General features: G+C 39.2%; 1 protein-coding gene across 3 annotated transcripts in view; it reads left to right on the top strand.

Moving 5' to 3' along the window:
- Positions 1–8,989: 8,989 nt before the first annotated feature.
- LOC131520469 (pleckstrin homology domain-containing family G member 2-like) overlaps positions 8,990–19,390 on the top strand; it is a 39,894-nt gene continuing 29,493 nt past the window's right edge. For all 3 annotated transcript variants that reach the window (XM_058744720.1, XM_058744719.1, XM_058744724.1), the window contains exon 1: positions 8,990–9,635. The gene's annotated coding sequence lies outside the window, so the exon portion shown is untranslated. The remainder of the gene's footprint in view (positions 9,636–19,390) is intronic.

The following is a 19,390-nucleotide window of genomic DNA, read 5'->3' on the forward strand; positions in this document are numbered from 1 at the left end:
TCTGTAACATCACAAAAGGAGCATGATGAAGTGTTTTGGTGTGAATCAGTGACACACAGAAGGTCAAAGTCTCTTGGATGCATTTATCATCTGAACTTTTTCACTCCGCTGTTGAAGAAAAAATTGCACAGCTTCTGATAGTCTGAACTGGAATGTCTTTGGAGTTGACCAAAGCAGTCATTCCCATGTTTGGTGATTGAGGCTTTCTTGGGAGAGAGGTCATGATTGGTCTTCACAAAGAACATATTTATTCATTTTAGGTTAGTGTTCGTGAGAGTGTTATATACTATTTATAGTAGGTTTTTTTTTTTTTGTGAAACCTTGATGTATATTTAATGTTGAATATATTATTTTACTATTTGTATTTTTATATCAATTGCAATATTGTCCTATTTAAATCAATATGATAAATGAGTTAGGTCAAAAGTAATCTACGAGTAATCAAAAAGTAGTCTGATGATATTGCCTAAAATGTGTAATGTAATGGATTATGTTACTAACTACAATTTTTGTCATGTAATTTTGAATCAGTAACAGACTACAATTTGTGAGTAATCTACAAAGCTCTGGATGTATCTAACTATTTTATAGTACGTGGGTAGCACAGACTTCAATGAGAAGTGCCATTTGACATTGTTTCCAAGATGGCGGTGGATAACATGCTCAGCAATGAGCTGAAAGAAACATTAAAGAAACATAAAAACTTTCCACTCTGCTCAAATTTTAATGTTGAGTGAGAGAAAGTGAGAGTACATTTCTGTTATGTTGCATATTTTGAAGTATTTTCGCTTTCAAGATCTGGATCCAAATGATGATGTACTCTGTAAGAAACTCTTAGAAAGAAAACTGTTGCCTGCCAAACAATCAAAACATAGTTCTCATACAGTCAGATATTCTCCCACAGAGTCTTCCTGTACAGTTTAATTACTTGTTAGAGGATATGACATCATTCACTGAGAATTCTTTTCTGAGAATATTTCGGATGTAGAGTCATCTAATTTACAAAGGATCAGGCTTTTTAGTGGGCAGCATATCAGACACCAAAAATAGCTAAGTCTGGTAAAGAGTAGGCTGTGGAAATGTCTGCTTATGGATGAACGTCTTGAGGGTGGAGATCTGGATTGAACAACACAGAAGATAATTGGCACAGGTCTTGTAGAGTTCTGGGTGGCCATACTGTAGGCTTCCCCACAGCTGCCCTTACAAAACAAGGCTTTCAGGATTATGGGTGGACAAATAGGAGATGTGAAATATTAGAGCCCACCAAAGATGCCTGCTGTATCCTTTTGAACAATGGGCTAAATGTTTTTAAAGCATTAGTCCAGGTTCACTGCAAATCAAGTTTTGTTGACAGCATTTGTGGTATAATGTAAAATTAATTTCCACTTGTCCATCCAAACATCTGGGTTACAGTGAGGCATTTACAATGGAAGTAAATGGGGTCAGGCCTTTTTTTTTTTTGTTAATCTTTGGCATTTTTGCCTTTAATTTGAAAGGACAGGAAGCGAAGTAGGAGAGGGATGGGATCGGGAAAGGTCCAAGAGCCGGGACTCGAACTCGGGACACCCAAAGCGCAACAGCCATGTGTGTCGACGCGCTGCCCACGAGGCAATTTGCGCTGACAAATTGGGTCAGATCTGTAAATGCTAAAATACTTATTGTTTCTATATTACAGCCAAACAATTTAAACAATGTGTGATACCATGTGTGAAAACGTGTACTAACATTTTCTGTGTAAAGTAATAACCAGTTTAACGACTTTGTTGCAATGACAACATAACGGCTAATACACAAGTTAACAATATAATTAAAGGGATAGTTCACCCAAAAATGAAAATTCTGTCAGTAATTACTAATCCTCATGTCGTTCCAAACCCATAAGATCTTCGTTCATCTTCGGACCACAAATGAAGATATTTTTGATGAAATCCGAGAGCTTTCTGACCCTCCGCAGACAGCAACGCAACTACCACATTCAAACTTAAGGACATCGTTAAAATAGTCCATGTGACATCAGTGGTTCAACCTTGATTTAATGAAGCCACAAAACCTTTTTTTTTTTTGCAAAAATAATGACTTTATTCAACAATTTCTTCTCTTCCATGTCAGTCTTTGATGCGGGTTCACAAGAGTACCACAACGCGTTACGGTTTTCATCAAAAATATATTAATTTGTGCTCCGAAGATGAACGAAGGTCTTATGGGTTTGGAACGACATGAGGGTGAGTAATTAATGACTCAGTTTTCATTTTTGGGTGAACCATTCTTTTAATGTAATAGACTTATAAAAGCTTCACATTTTTTCTAATGCTTCAAAAATTGGCCCCATTCACCAAAGTATTTTACGAAAACAATGTTTAGCATTTGAGAGCATGCATGAAACCAGGTGCAGGCCACATGCAAAATGTTTTCTCTTGGATCAAGAGATCTTGACCATCTCACATAATGCTTAACAGTGCTGGCGTCTGTTATTTTTGCCGTATTTTGCCGTAGTTTGTTGTTGTTCCATCTCATCAGTTTCTTTTTTAACTGTGCAACAATATGCCGGCTCAGTGTTGCCACCTTGTGGACAAACGAATTAGTGCAAAACAAACAAACTAACAAACAAGGTGCATATTGAATATAAGAAAAAATTGGTTGCATACAGTACACGTGTACTATGCTGATGATTAAATTTACATCATTCACACTGTATGCATACCCTAGTGTACGCGTAAAAAAAACTTTGGGCTTAAGTGCTTCACTGTGACCACCGTGACCTTTTAAAAGAGGTGCACAGTTTGATTATTACACCCCGAATTCAGCCAGTTGAGCTTAACTTAACCCAGAATATCGCTCTATACAAACTGTTTTAATAATGTCCAGGCATGCTGTTTAGTTGGTAAAAATGTGCTTTGCCCTTAAATGCTTAAACATTTCAGGCATCTATTTACAAGGAAGGAAAATGAAGGGACTCAAACAATGTTTCTGCCACCAGCTGTGGGAACAGATCGCAAGCCACGCAGCACCTCCCTGTTCCCTTTTGCCTCAGTAACAGGTGTGGAGCCGTCGCCTGCATTTCACAGAGACTTGTGGTATACAGCGATCAAAACCGGAGCCACAGACAGAACATTGCTCTCACGCTGAGCCGTCATGTCCAGTTCAGAGATGGACAGAGACAGGATGTAGGCCCTCTGTTTACTTTCACAAAAGGCTCCAGCCATTTCCTGTGGGTCATTTTGTGACTGAAAGCAATAGTCTTGGGTTCAGTGGTTTGCAGTTCAGCTGACCGTCACTTCATTTCTTTTGACCTGTCCCCTCAGAAACAATAAAATTATGTGTCTTCACTTGGCGGACGCCACAAAGCAAATTATATCTTGTTTTGAAGGTGATACTTATACAGTGAAATGAGTGCTGTTTTATGTTTCACAATGGGGTTTTTTGTGGAGGTATCTGGACAACCATACATGTACAAAAATGAGTCTTTGGTTTGTATTTCCCCTTGACAATCAAATGATAATCCTCAGTTTGGTCAATTTCTTCATTAAAACAAAGTCATTTTTTAGTCATCAAGTGTATTTGATTTGAACTTAAACTGTCACATTTAATAAAATTTGACAGATTACAGTAGTCTTAAAACTGTAAACCCAGTTAAGACTACTAATCTTTGATTCACTTACAAGTTGATTTGTTGTGGAAACAATATGATGAGATTCAAGTTGAAAGTTGAGTCATTGCAACTGTAACATGAATAAAAAATATAAACTTTGTCTAAGTGACGTTATATTTAAGAAGTTGAAAATAAAAAGAAGCAGCAGCAATAATCATACAGAAGCCTGTTTCTACTTCAGTGAAACTTTATATTTCATAATTGCAACATCTCACAACTGCAACCTTGTCTCACATTCGCGACTTTATTTCTAACAGCTGTGACCTTATATTTCACAATAGATCCAACAACTATTTCTCACTTTTGTGATTATTTCTCAATTTATCTAATATTTGTTACTTCATTTCTTATAAATTGCAACTTTATATCTCACAGTTGTTACTTTATGTCTTACAGTTGTAGCTATATCTCACAGTTGTAAAATATTTCATAATTACAACAATTTCACACAATTGCAACTTTGTCTCACGACTATCACTTTATATCTCTAAGTTGTGACTTCATATCTCACATATCCCTTTTGAAAAAACCAGCATGTTTTGAAGCATGGCTGCTGGTGTGAGATGGTCATGAGCTGGTTTAAGCTGATCGTGGACTGGTCCTAAGCTGGTCCTGAGCAGGAGCTAGTTGCTTAGGACCAGCACATGACCAGTTAAGGACCAGCTTAAACCAGCAGCCATGCTTCAAAAAATACCTAACCAACAGGGATGTGACATTATTGTATAATTGCAACTTTATATCTCAAATTGTTACTTTGTATCTCACAATTGTTACTTTATGTCTCACAGCTGTAGTTATATCTCACAATTGTTATCTTATATTTCATAATTACAACTATGCAAAATGCCTCACATCTCTTGCAAAATGAAGCACTGCATTCAAAATATCACAAACACATCTCAAAAGCAAACATTTGCGGAAACCTTTGTCATAATATTAATTCCTGTTAGATTTTTGTGTGTTAAAAGTCAAAGAAAAGGCTGAGAATTAGTGTATGGTTTTGCAGATTTGGTGTGTGGTTCTGGTGTTTAAGTGTCAGGTTTCAGAAATTGTGTGACAAGTAAAGATTTTGTGTGTAAGCAGTTGAAAAAAACTGTAATATTTCACAACTGTTGTAACATTGTATTGTATAATTGCAACTATTTCTCAAAACTGCAACTTTATTTCTCAGAATTGTGACTTTATCAGTTATGGCTAGTTACGTCTTTATATTTAAAAACTGTGACTATATCTCAATTGTAACTTTTATTTTTCAGCTTTATATCTCATGATTGTCACTTTATATCTCACAAGCGTTACTTAAATGACTTTATTCCTTGCACTTCCTTATATCTCAACTGTGACTTTTAACTTTATATCCCACATTTGCAACTTTCTCATAATTGTGACTTTTATTTTACAAAAAAAATAACTTTGACACAATTAGCTTTTTTAATTTTTTGTACTATGAGCTAGACATGCTTCCACATGATTAGAAAAAATGACTTCAAATTTATACAGCATACCTTCCATAACGCCACAGATTAACAGGTTCTGTTATAGCTTTGTTGTTGCTCCGCCGGTCTACAAATGACAAACATGAGTGAAACAAATTACATACATTTTCTAATGCTTAAAACCTCCTGTTTCAACCTAGAGAGGCCTATAATTGGTCTTCGTCGACAGCTCTGAAAGCATGTGCACTCCCATTCACCCTCCCACTGTGTGTATATGAATCATGGATCATTTGTGCAAGCCTGCGGCTTCTTTGTGGAAACCCCACCAGGCTCCAACTGACTCATGCTTAAAGGTGACTGTGATCCCTGCCAACTTTGCCATCACTGACTAGCCGGTGACTTTCAGATTGTTTCCCATGAACACACGTGCAAGACAGTGATTAGTCAAAATTCGGTCATTAAATGCTCATGCTGAGGTGTGGTGTAGTGGTAACCTGCTGAAAGCAGGCGCTAAGTGACTGTTGCCAGTCATTGTGGTTTAATAGCGTCTCAGGCTAATCAACAGCTCCAGGTCAGAGCCAGTGACCAGGCTGCTGAAATTAGGGAAATATGATCCTGTGTTTTCAAGTCACGCTCCCCCACTTTAGTTCCTCTCCATGCCAGTGGCAATGCGGGTAGAGAAACCGGGCCCAATATCTGTTTTTTATATCTAGGTCATTGGGATGTGTGTGGCTTTGGATGGGAGTGCAGCCTAATCTATGGGCTTTCTCTAGTAAAATGCTTTCAGCTGTGAGCTTTTTCGCCCCTTTACGCCTGGATCTTGCAAACTAACACACTGGATAGCGACTACCTGCGCTTTCACCATCCAACCTGATGTTTTTTCCATCGATGGTGACTGTCTCTTGAATTTAGGTCTGTGTTGTTTTCAATCCAAGAATGCAGAGGAGACAGCTTCCTGGCATTTAATCTCTCCGTGTTGGAGGCCTGTGAAATATATCTAACAAGCCCAAGTAGAGCAGAGCATTGCTGTTTAGGCCATCGTCAGAGTCGGGGAAACTATATTATAAAACTACTGTTTGGCATTCAGCCAGTGACTTCTGCTGAAATGCTGAATTCCTTTAGTGCATCTGCTGTTTATTTGTCAAAGGTTTTTCATGCTTTCTCTCAAAAACACCTTCGGTTTTTAGTTTCCTGTTTTAGAATAGAGTTCCCCGGTGGCCTTAGGGGACCTTTGTCATGGGACCTGATTGAAACCATTATCCTTTAAGAAATGATGTAAGGTAAAGTGTATAGGGGATACTGAGGCTAATTGTCATATTTTGTTTACTTTAGTGTATATTTTTCTGGCTAAAGTTCTGTATAAATACATACCTTAAAGGGACAGTTCACCCAAAAATGAAAATTCTGTCATCATTTATGCCCATGTTGTTCCAAACCTATATGACTTTCCTTTTTCTGTGGAACACAAAAGATATTTTAAGAAATGTTTTAGGGTTCTCTTTGTCCATACAATATGAATCAATGTTCTTCAAACACATAGAGTTATACAGATTTGAAACATGAGAGGGAGTAAATGATGACAAAATGTTCATTTTTATGAACTATACTTTGGCTACACAACATATTGAACATTATTTTGCAAAAAATAAATAAATAAATAAAATACAGGTTATCTAACACATGGATGTGTGACCTTTGGTGACAACATGCCCCTGTAGCTTGGTATAGGATGTCACAATGGGAAGCTGCTGATTTAAGAACAATATCATTTTTGAAATATATAAGCCATCTGCTACAACATATCTGCATTATAGCATATCATTGGTTTTGAGAAAAATGTACACAGTTATTAGAAGCACAACTGCAAAAATGGAAAAGGTGACTTATAAAAACCCAACCTGAAATTTCTGAAAAATATTTTTTTTCTGAGAGCACAAAGTTCAGTCTGGCCTTATCATATGCCATGTGTTTTTATTGTGTTCCTAATTATAACAATATTATATTATTGTACTGTTGTTTAAGAAGTAGAAATCACAAGACAGTGATTTAAGACAGTTGTAAACATGTTTTTGGAAACCAACATAGACAAACACTGCTAAAGAAAACAATATTTCATGCAATTGAATTTTTGGATTCAAAACCTTATAGTTACTGTGATACAGCTCTTGTGACAATGTATTTTTCATCACTAGTAGATTACTTGCATATGGATGGAATACTAAGTGTCCTGTTTTAGATAACAGACTGGATAGTTGTGAATCTTCCTCAGTAATGGTGTCTCTGCCTATGACTGGGAGTAATTCCACTACATCTCAACAATGACATTCTTCTGTTATTGCTCAGCCTGTTTACACCGAGGCAATTAAACTACAACTGAAGACAAGAATTCCTAACATTGTGTTACAAAAGCCTCATTCAAACAATGCCCATGGCATTTTTCCTTATCTGTGCAAAATAAACCCATTCCCCGTGTGGAAGGTCATGCACCTTGAAGCCCTTCAGATCCAACAGTTTGTTTGTCTAGAAGTAAAATGTAATCTTGGAATGTCTTGGTTCTCCATCTACTCCTTTCAGTCTTCACTCTTGTAAATATTTTGTGCACAGTTTACCTTCCTTACAAATTCAATGAGTCAGTTTGTGTTTTTGTGGTTATCTTATCAATTTAACTGAATGAAATTTCATTAAGGAGATGCAAGGGCCTTTTCATTATCTAATCATTCCTTTTATTACAGCTGATAACATTGTAGTGCAGTAACTGAGTGTCACCTCTAAGTTAATCTTAGATTGTTTGAAATGGATTTCTTAAAAAATGGCATGCTTTGGGTGTATTGGATAAACGGTTCTAAACAAACTGCACAAGCCCATTTTTGTTCTCAATAAATTTTTTATTCTCAATCTAGTTTCTTCCAAAATATTTGCTTGATTAAAGGGTGAGGTGATCTCAGAGATGCATGACAATCCGTTATGGTGATGATTTAAGACATTACTTGCGCTGACATGTCTGAGTATTCCTCATAAATGTAACAGCTTGATTATTCAAGCTGAATGCATGGTGTGTTGGAGTCATTTCAGTTTCAGGGAAGTTATTTTGATGACATCTGGCTATACAAGTGTCGTCATTTTATGAGAAACCACACCAATATGCTATACAAGGAAGGGAAATTTTAACTGAAATTTTGAGCTGTGTTCTCAGACAAGAGTCACATTTTTAATGGGGCAAGTTGTCACACGTGTTTTAAAGGTTGAAAATTCATTCAAAACAATGGTTTGATATATTTGTGTTACCTTGTGTACTTTTGACTGTTTAATACTGTAAGTTGTTTTGTTTATTTTATTTTTTTATTTATTTTCTGGTTATAAATACACACACATGCATGCATATATTTAAGAAAAATATGTTGTGTTGATATATTAAATATATTTATATATAATATAAATTATATGAATATAAACATATACATGTAAAAATATATACTGTATGTGATATACACAATACACACACATATATTATATATTAAAAAGAAAACTTTTATTTTGGATGCAATTAATAACGATTAATTGTTGCCCAGCACTAATTTTTATTTAATGTTTTATATGGTTTTTCATGTGACAACTTACCCCAGTGTGAAAAGATCTAATGGTGAGTATAGGGGTCTCTATAAACACATAAATGCAAACACAACAGGTTATTTGACATCTGAGGATGTTGGCACTGTGCCTTAAAACAACTTCATTACCTCTCCGGCTAATTTAACGGGTTTTAATAGCTCTGCAAAGTTGATAAACTACTGCTGTTCACAGAGACGCCCTCCTAACATAAACGGAGCTTTGCTGATCTCTGCACTCATGCGTCGTAACTGTACTCTTTTGTGGTGACTGATCATATTCCCTTAAGCAAAATGATGAATGAGGACAGCAGCAGTAAAGGAGTTAACGCTGACAGGAAGTTCAAGGAGTCCGTTTCCACGGGGGGCACGTCAGTACTCCTCTCTCGCTCGCGCTCACTTACTTTCACAGCACATATGTAGCCTCCAAACTCACTTCACTCTTTCTCAGTTCTCCACTAGCGTTTTCTTATCATGTTTAAATGAATACGTTTCCTACTCAGTCTAAATGTAGTGTGAGTACAGATAACGGAGACAAAGAAACCAAAAGGAAGATGTTCCATTCCTAATGTTGAGTTTTAGACGCTAGCGTTTCTTTCAGCGTTCGCACGCACGGAGCGTCTGTAGTGAGTGACGCGCGCGCCACTGTTACTCATATATGGGACAGTAAATCCAGTGAGGATGACACCTCATACTCAGCGGCGAGACTCTCAAGAAAGTTGGAAACTGAACACTGGAGCATCCAGCGTTGCTTAGTACTTTACAATACGGGAAGCCAAGCCTCCAGACGCGCTGTTTAGTCAAAGCAAGCAGGAATACTCACTGATGCGCACGAGCTGGGAAAACTGTTGATCCTTTTCATCAAAGTGGGATATTAGGATTGGAAACGGAGTACGTACATTGGCTGCGTTACTTTTGATGTCTCCGATCAGCACAGCTGTAAAGGTATGTGTTACAGCTTGTCATACTTTTCAGTGTGATTTTCTCACGATCAAAGATAAAGAAAATAGCCAGTGGTTTAGTTGCGAACCATCTTAAAGATAGATTGTAGAGCATTAACACTTTGCAGTATATTTAGCCAGTTTAAAAAAAATAATATTTCTTAGTTTAACAATGGCAATTAAATTGATTAATTAGTTAATTAAACAAAGAGATTGCTATAACACACAGTAGCCTAATGGTGTATTCATATGTGTGCATGTCAAGACGTGTGTGTGGGTGTCTGTCATCATCATCATCATCATCATCATTGTCATCATCATATCTTGAAAGAGTAAACTCATTCTTGTTTAGTTGCTACAACAAATCCTCCTTTTGTCTAGTAATACTTATTTAGATTTGTTTACTCCCGCCAGATTAATGTCACACAGTCCCTAATTATGTTTTCATAGAAGATGCAGTATGCTTTCATTTCACTGTAGCCTGCATGAAAAAACGGCTTAAATCAACCAAAGATGGTTAGCTGGTCTTAACTGGTCTCCAAGGCTAGTTAAGGTTGTCTGTTGTCTGGTTTTTAGAGGGATATTTTTGGTATCTGGTTAAATCAGTGAAACCAGCTAAACACACTTGATTCTGAGACCAAATCAGATAAAACCATCTTAAACCAGCAAAGACCAGCAATCCAGTTTGGGCTGGATTAAGGTGATTTTTCCAGCGGGGTTCTACTGTACACTTTGTTGCTGGTTTAGGTTGGTTTTCCAGCCTGGCAAGTGCCCAAAACCCCTCTAAAACTATCAAACCAGAGCGGTTAACCACCTTATGTTGATTTGATAGATGGTTTAAGAGTATAGACTCATTTCTTAAGATATGTGTATTACCTCAGTCTTAGCTCATAGGCAGCAGTGGAAAACCCTTCAACATGGGATTTCTTTCAGCATCAGATCTTTTGTCAGACATTTAAAGTCCAGGCTTTCTCAACCTCTCTTAGAGCCCCCCTCTTGCTCAACAAACACTATTTTCTTTAGCAGCTGGAATGCTGACTATTCAGGGTGGACAAATAAAACTTCCCAACGAATCCCGTCTGGTCTCAATTTACTCACTCGTTAGTTCAGCCGGGAATACAAACTCATTGAAAAGATGTCAGTCTTTACAAGTGGGAATCTGTATGCACAAATATTGCCTGCGTTAACCCCAAAATATGTCAGTTTCTATTTGAAAAGAAATTTGGCTTCAATTTGGATCAATGAAATCGTGTGATTGATTGGAGAAAAACGTATGTAATGCATCCCAGCTATTCTGAATTGCATTATAGTGCTGATGTTTTGTGCGTTCATGCTGATGTGCTTTATGACCTAAACACACACCAGACAGTTTGTCTGTCATTTTGTCTGTCAGTAGATCAGTGGGGTCATGTTTATTTTCCTTTCAAACACACAAGACACATGCATTCTTGACTGGCTTCAAGGTCTAAATGTTCTTTAAAAATGTCAACACGTGGATTTGAGCTCTGAAAACTCTCCACAAATGACACTTCATTGTTTTTCCAGCTTATTATGTTATTTTGAAAATTGCAGCATATCTCAGGGCAAAACAATATCTTAAATATCGCCCATTTGGGTCTTTAGGGGGGAAAGGGTATTGTTTGGTCATTTTCATCATATCAAAGAGAAGAATAGGCTTCAGGATTGGTCATGGAATCTGAACTGAGAGGCAGGAAGTCAGCCAAACCCTCCCTCTGGATGTTTGGACCTTTGAATGTGAAGGTTAACATGCAAAGCTCTGTTTGCTTTGAAAACCAACATCCCCTTTTCACCATCCACTTATTCACTTGGAAAACTGTCTTGCTAATGCCGGCCTGCTGCTTAGTTTACCATGAATTTAGGAGACAAACCCCCTCCTCCTAAGAGCTCGGAGGGAATATGCCAAATCTCCATTTCCTCCCAGTGCACCCCAGCTACAAGAATTTGGGCTGATGAGCTTCCCAGCTCCATGCTCCGTGTCCCTTATGGAGAGATGCAGTACAACCTGCATCTGAGGTGTAAAGTGAGGTGTAATGTGTATCGTCTTTCATAGTGTCAGTATTTTTATTGCTTTAATGCTTACTTTTAGTTCTTTATTGGTATTCATGGTTCCATTATATACCTTTAACATCCATAGAACCTTTACGTTGCACTAAATGTTTTGAAAAAGGTTTTTTAAATTATTAGAGGGATAGCTCACCCAAAAATGTCAATTCTGTCATTAATTGCTCACCCTCATGTCATTTCAAACCCGTAAGACCTTTGTTCTTCTTCAGAACACAAATTAAGATATTTTTGATGAAGTCCGACAGCTTTTCAGACCCTGCATAGACAGCAACGCAACTGACACATTTAAGGCCCAGAAAATTATTAAGGACATCATTAAAATAGTCCATGTGACATGAGTGGTTCAACCTTAATTTTATGACGCAATGAGAATGCTTTTTGTGTGCAAAAACCCCAAAAATGTATTTGTAAATAAAAAAAGGTCTGCAACTTGGTGATTCTTGGAAGTTTTGTTTTACATGTAAACTGCACACATTCACACCCCAAACCTTCTTATTAGTAAGTTACTTAGTTACTTTAGTTATTTAGTTACTTATTACAAACAGATGTTTTTAAAAATAAACAACTGCTTCAAAATTGGCGTATGGGTGTGTCTAATTAACGTTGAAGAGCAAAACGTCCAAGTAACACCAATTTATATTTCCCACAGACCTTTTTTACTCATGAATTAAAAACCCATAGGAAAATCTCAAGGGAACCCATGGCAAATATAGTCTTCCGGCATTTGACTTCACGGCTGAAGCACTCTATTAGAAAATTCGATTAATTTTGAGGTTTCAGTTTCATCTCGAATGCAAATGTTCTCAGATATTCCCAGATAAGAGCATCTGCCCAGCAGATGTCAAGGTTTTGATGGCTGTAGTAATGCAAACACAGACAGAATCCCCCCCCCAACTCTGACCTCCAAAGCACCCAGAATGAACGCAAGAGCAGTCCCTCAGCAGCCAAGAGCCTGACTTTACACCATCTCCCTCAAACAGCAGCGTTTCCGACACTGGTGGAGGAGAAAAGAGCTGGAAGTGGTTCAAAGAGTTGATGGGTTTGGGAGGGGACGAGCTTGTTGATGATGGAGTTTTCTGACTCCGTCCATCTCAAGGAGTCTTGTGTTTGCAGTGGTGACAGAGCGTGTGCGTTTGAGAGGGTTTCCAAGTGCAGGTGTGTGCAAACACACAGCTGTGAATGCCGTCCTCTGTCTGGTGACTCAAAACCGCACTGTCTCTCTGCCCGACTTGGATGCATCCTCCATGAGTAATTCGTCCCCACCCTCCTACGCTTCTCTACGACTCTTGATCACCTCAGGTTTCGGTCTGCACCTCTGCTGCGTTCTTTCATACAGGTCAAAGATCGACAAAGGTCGACTTTTCTGCGTCATTCCTTCCTTCTGCCTACACTTTGCCCTGCCTGGATCATTATCCATTTGTCTTTTTTTTTATCTCTTATCGCTGATCACTACAAACATTCTTGTTTGTAATGTAGAACTGTTTAACTTCCCAGGCTTCCCATACACTATGCTTGACATAGAGCTTCCTTTTCCTGGCTACTAAAAGGTCCATTAGCCCCCCCTTTCCCACTGTTGATAAATTGATGGGGCTGCATGCTAGTTTGTCACCTTGAACTTTATGGACAGACACTTATTATTTTATAGACACCATTTGCAGCACAGCTTTCCTTCTATAATTAGTTGCATGCACTAAGACAAAGGGAATTTCCCTGGTGGAGCAGGCAAGAACTCAGGGCTACGGGCCCTTTTTTATAGCCCCACTCTTCACTACACCCGATGACACTTTTATTGAGCCTCAGGAACTTGGATGTTTCAGCCCTCTCGGCCAAAACTCTTTCCCCTCACTGTATGTTCTCTGGGGAATGATTGCCTTTCTGTGCGATCATGACATATTTCTGAAAAACCATGAAAATTTGTCTTTTGAAATATGTAAACTGCTTTCTATTGGTCATTGTGAGGTCACTGGCCTTGTTTCATCGTGTGAATGGCAGGGAAAACTCTGCTCTCGCTGGCCAGTTGATAATGGCCAAATTTGGATGATCTCACATGGACTGCATTACTGATGCACAGCTGTTTTACTGTGCGCTAGCTAATGGGTCATTTCAAAATGTAGGCCAATTTCCCAAAGCTTCAAAATTTGTGTATGAAATGTTGAACATTGAGTTCAGTGGGAACAATCAGAAAAAACTTGAAGGGACACATTATAAACCTAATCAGCTTTGCAGTTGTAATTGTTTTACTTTATTTTGACTACTTGTTACTAGTTGTACTATAACATTTTTGCTAGTTGTAAGTGATCGGCTAGAGGCAGACATTGCTTCTACTTTTTTTGTGTGTTTTATGTGCAAGGACTTTAATAGACTTGTTGCACATTTTAATTTATGTATTAAAAATTAATTTTAAACATTTGTTTTGGGTAGTGGGTTGTGGCAAGGAATTCAGATATTAGGTTGATTACTACTGTATTGATATCAAGATAAGAAAAAGTCTCATTGGTAGAATTAAATTAGAAAATTAAGTTTTGCACATTATTTTATTATTTAAATTACTTTTTGTTGCCTACAAATGCAAAACACAGTGATATGACAACACTGAAAGTGCCGAAAATGGCTTTATGGCCCTTTTAAAGGGTCAATGGATGCTCATTTTCCACAAGTTGATATGATTCTTTAGGGTCTTAATGAAAAGTCTATAACATGCTTTTTACCCTGTCAAAAGCAGCTGTGTTCATAGCAACCTGTTTTGTTGCATGTTCCTTTAAATGATAATGAGCTCTGCTCACCCCGCCCCTCTCTTCTATGGGGTGACGAGCAGTTCTGTTTACTTTAGCCGCATTTAGCCGCAAAACCTGCTGACTAGCAAATTATTAGGAAAGTCGATTTGCAAAGATTCCTATAAAAAAAAAAAACCTTATACTCACTTCTTCTGTAGGTGAAGCTGGTTCACGAATGATTTGCGCAAACATAGACGCATCTAGGCAGATCGGGAGGTGCATTCCCTTCAAAAGCGAAAGTAATTCCCTGCGTCTTCAGCGGCTCAGATGTCAGGAGTAAATGACGACTGCTATATTCATCACTACATCCAACAACAAAACGCCTCAATCGCTTAGGAGCCATTCTTGTCTATGTCCCTGCTCCAGCGTCAAAACAGTGGCGGTCGGACTGTTCACAGTTCACTCAGGGCGGGTCTAAGGTAAGACGGCAGTGTTAGTCAACAATTGTGGGAGGGGCCTAGGTCTGTGTGACGTGACATCACACAGACAAGAAGCTGAGAACGGCTTGATTTGAAAAAGGGGATATTATTTTTAGGGATTAAATAAAAACCACTGGATGGATTTTTATCATTATAGGGTGGATGTGTACACACACTGCCAACACACATTTATGTTCAAACAACATGTAAAAGTGAATTTTGCATCCGATGACCCCTTGAAATTAATTGTTTAATTCAATAATGGATTGTTTGAATATCAACTTCACCCTATGTATTTCTGAGTCTGAGTGTAGCTGAACCATCTGTCACAGATCATAGACATGATTCAACCCATAACTTAATTTGGACTAAATTTGTAGTTGCTGTGTTTTGGCTTTGTCCAGAATCCACTCCTGATGTGACCAATTGGCAAATGCTTGGTCTTAAAATCACTTATTTATATAACTAGCTATTTGTTCTGTTGTCACTCAAACAAAACAAAACTCTTGAAATATTGAAATATTTTTTCCCCCTCAAAAATCATGGGTGAAACAGAAGTGACATGTCCATGTCTTCAGTTATAATTGTTTTTCCATTTCAAGCCAATTATGATTTGCTCTGAGAAACAGTTGTGTCATTAGCATATTTTACAACCCCCATTTAATATAGTCTAAGAAGATACAATATTGAACAAAGAGTTTTGAAACAAAAGGCTCAAAGCTCCTGTGATTGAGGACCACATACAGCGTGGCCTGCATTATTACCCCTCCCTCCTCACTGCCCCTTCGCTTTCATGCCCACTGCATTTCCTCACCAGCGTAAGTGTAAATACGGGTGACCACCCCAACCGCGCATTATCCATTGTGTTTGTGAAGCCTTTGTAGTCTAACCGAACAAGGAAAAGGCTAAAAAAATGTGGTACTGGTGGTGGGCAGACATGTCGGAGGGGTGGATGGCAGTGCTGTGGTCCGGCTCCAGAGGGAAATGTGAAGGTCAGCTGGAAAAGAAACAATAACCTTCAAAACTCTCTGCGTAAGACAATAGAGCAGCAGGGCCAGGACTGACAATAGTTACGCTTCTGTTTATTTACGTGTTTGGGTGCATCAGCATTGACCTCACTTTGTGAACAGGTCAGCTGTTGAACATCAAAACACATCTTCACCCCTCCACACACTCACATGCACCTCTGTTTATGTGTGTTGGCCAGTTTTAGATAGATGGACGTTGCATTGGGTGTGAGTGTGTTTACAATAGTGGGCTCTGTTTGCAATATGAATTCATCTGTTGATAATTCTTTACAGTTCAGTGTCAAAAGTAATAGTTTTTAATGCTTTTTTATACTTTAGTTAAAACCAGAAGCTTTGCTTCTGCTTTGTGTTTTTGGTTGCAAAATAACTATGAAGAAAATGAATAAGACATGTTCAAGAAACTGTTCTTTAAGGTTCTTTACAGTGGAAAAAGGTTCTTAACATTATTAAAAAGTTCTTTGCGCTAAGAAAATGTAATCTTTTAAGAACTGTTCTCTGGGGAACCTAAAATGTTTCTTCTATGGCATGGGTTTCCAAATATTTAAGATTTTTCAGTAAGTCTTTTATTTTGTTTAAAGGGCTCCATGACTTGGCCAAACAATTCTGTTTTTATTTTGGCAGAATAGTGGTAAAATGCTGTAAACTTTCTGAATGTTGGAAATTATACCAGTGTTTATGTGGTTAACAAAAGTGAACCGAGTGCACACTGCATTCCCAAATGCATGTAAAACTTGCAGAGATGGAATTCGTGAGAAGCAGCATTTACTATATGAACCGCATTGCAAAACTGTTTATTATAAGTGGCAAGTGTAAATGAACACATGCAACAGACTACATGCTTCTTAAATTAAATCACATGATGTATCAATTTCAGGTTTATTACTATTAATTGTGCAGCCACATTTGTTTATTTTAATGTGACATTTCATTATTTTTTCACCACGGAATAAAAAATAAAAAATGTAGGCCTTTTGTCTCACAATTCAGAATTTTTTCTTGCAATTCTGAATTTATAGCTCACAATTTTCTCAGAATCAAAAATCTGAATTGTGAGATGAAAAGTTGCAAAAACAAGCTTCCATATGAACCCCCTGCATTTAGGAATCCCTGTTCTATGGCTTATCTGCCCATTTTGGAAATTTTATATTTAAGGGTTCTACTATGTTATGTCAGTGACTGACTCTTTTATATTGCAATACAAGAAACAGTGAACTTCTTTACACTAACATATAATTGTCATCCAGCTCTTCTACCCTTTAGACACGCGAAAGAAAACTCCCCAAAACACACACATGTGCAGGCAAGAACAGGCACACAGCTGTCCAGCTGTGCTCTCATGTAATAGGACTCTGTCAGCGGGTAGTTTTGTCTCTATGACTGTCAGACTGTGGAGCGTATGGATGCACCTGGAATGATGCCACAAGAGATGCAACTGTAATGAAAATTACAGGGTGGAAAAAGGCCTCCCGCTCAACATTTTTCATTATGACAAAGTTGCAATTTTGCTTGAGGAGCACGTCAGGGTGTTTGGAAGACGTATGGAGACTGGCTGCTCTGCATTAGGGAGAGTAGAGTCTCACTAACCTCATTCTAACCTCTGCGCTGGCTAACCAGATGTTGGCTCTCATCCACTCGGCTTCAAAAATACTTGCTGTCCCCCCAACCCCTCCGACGGAAACATTTATTCGCTATTAGAATCTGTTGTCGGAAAGCGAGTTAATTTTTACCACAATTCCATTTCTGGAATTCGGGAATTTCACAGCAAACAAGCTCTGGAGCCAAGAAAGTACATGGGGTTTTAACCGCAAAGGCTTGTAGTGTTCTACAACCTTCATTCTCGTAGTTACAGGAAGTGAGATGCCTTTAATGAGGCAGAGCTGGAAATGGGCCCTAAAGGACCCGGGGGACTGTGGTGAGAAACACTCTGAAGGACAGTGCATGGAAAAGTGCCAGGGTAATTTTTAATTTAGTCTGGTTACAAGACATCCAAAACAGATCATTACGCTTGGCTCTGAGCGTTTCGCTGCAACTGAAGTATGGACACAAACAGAGCTGCCTAAATAACAGGAGCTATATCACCCAATAAAACTTTAGATCAGCGGTTGTCGATCATGGCCCAAAATTTGGTTGCACGTTTTTACTTGCCTGAATGCATTTATTTAATTTTTACATATTTTATTTAAAATATATTTGCGTACTGTACATTTTAATGTTGTGATGCCTTATTACCCTTATAGCATTTAAATTAATTGCTTTTAATTGATCGATTTTTTTATTTTATCTGTAACTTATTGTGGCGGGGGTGAAGAATCACACGCGACAAGAGGAGTTGAAAGTCAAGAAAAAACCCCGGAGGGTGGATTTTATTAGTGTAAAAGTGAGGGTGCTCAGTGCGGTGCTCCGTGCGGTGCTTGCGGTTAGTCCTCTCGTGTTCCTCGCTACTGTTCCTCGGTGTCGTGCTCTTCGTGCTTGGGCAGACCGGTCACACGCTGCTATCTGTGAGGAGTAGGGAGAGCAAAGCATTAGTCACCGTAGCTTCTTCAGAGCTCTCCCCTTAAAGCGTGTATCGCGGCTTTTTAAAGGGAGGTGGCTGATGAGTCTCAGGTGTGGCCGGTCTGCCGGTAATGCGAGGTGCAGGTGTCCGTCGTGTGTTGCCAGGGCGACGCTGATGAGAGCTCGGGACACGTGTCACACTCCCCCCCCCCCAAGCGTTGTCCTGGTCCTCCTACACAACGGGGAAACTGGGGGTGGGTGGGAGGTGAACCCTGACAGACCTGCGAAAGCTGCCCAGCCACGGGAGAGTCCGTCGGCGTTGGCATTGGCCGTCCCTGCCCGATGTTGTATGTCAAATTGGAAGTCCTGGAGCGCTAGGAACCATCACGTCACCCGGGCGTTGGTGTCCTTTGCCCGGGCCATCCACTGCAAGGGAGCATGGTCAGTAATGAGGGTGAATTTACGACCTAAGAGGTAATACCTGAGCTCCAGGACTGCCCACTTGACGGCCAACGCTTCCTTCTCGACCGTGGCGTAGCGACGTTCGGCAGGGGTCAGCTTTCGACTGATGTATACGACTGGGTGTTCTTCGTCATCCGTCACCTGAGAGAGGACGGCTCCCAGCCCGGTGTCGGATGCGTCCGTCTGTAACAGAAAGGGGCAGCCGAAGTCGGGGACTCGCAGGATGGGCTCGGTCGTGAGTGCCGCCTTAACTCGTCGGAACGCTTGGTCCGCCTCGAGGTCCCACGGAATCTTCTCTGGCTGCCCCTTCCGGATCAGGTCTGTCAGGGGAGCGGCTAAGGAGGAGAAGTTAGGGATAAAACAGCGGTAATAGCCTGCCAACCCCAAAAAGGCCCGTACCTGAGTCTTGGTAGTGGGACGCGGTGTAGAGAGGATGGCCGCCACCTTCTTCTCTTGAGGTCGGACTACACCCCGACCCACCTGGAAGCCCAGGTACTT

The sequence above is a fragment of the Onychostoma macrolepis genome, chromosome 15, assembly GCF_012432095.1.
Source record: "Onychostoma macrolepis isolate SWU-2019 chromosome 15, ASM1243209v1, whole genome shotgun sequence".
Classification (NCBI taxonomy): domain Eukaryota; kingdom Metazoa; phylum Chordata; class Actinopteri; order Cypriniformes; family Cyprinidae; genus Onychostoma; species Onychostoma macrolepis.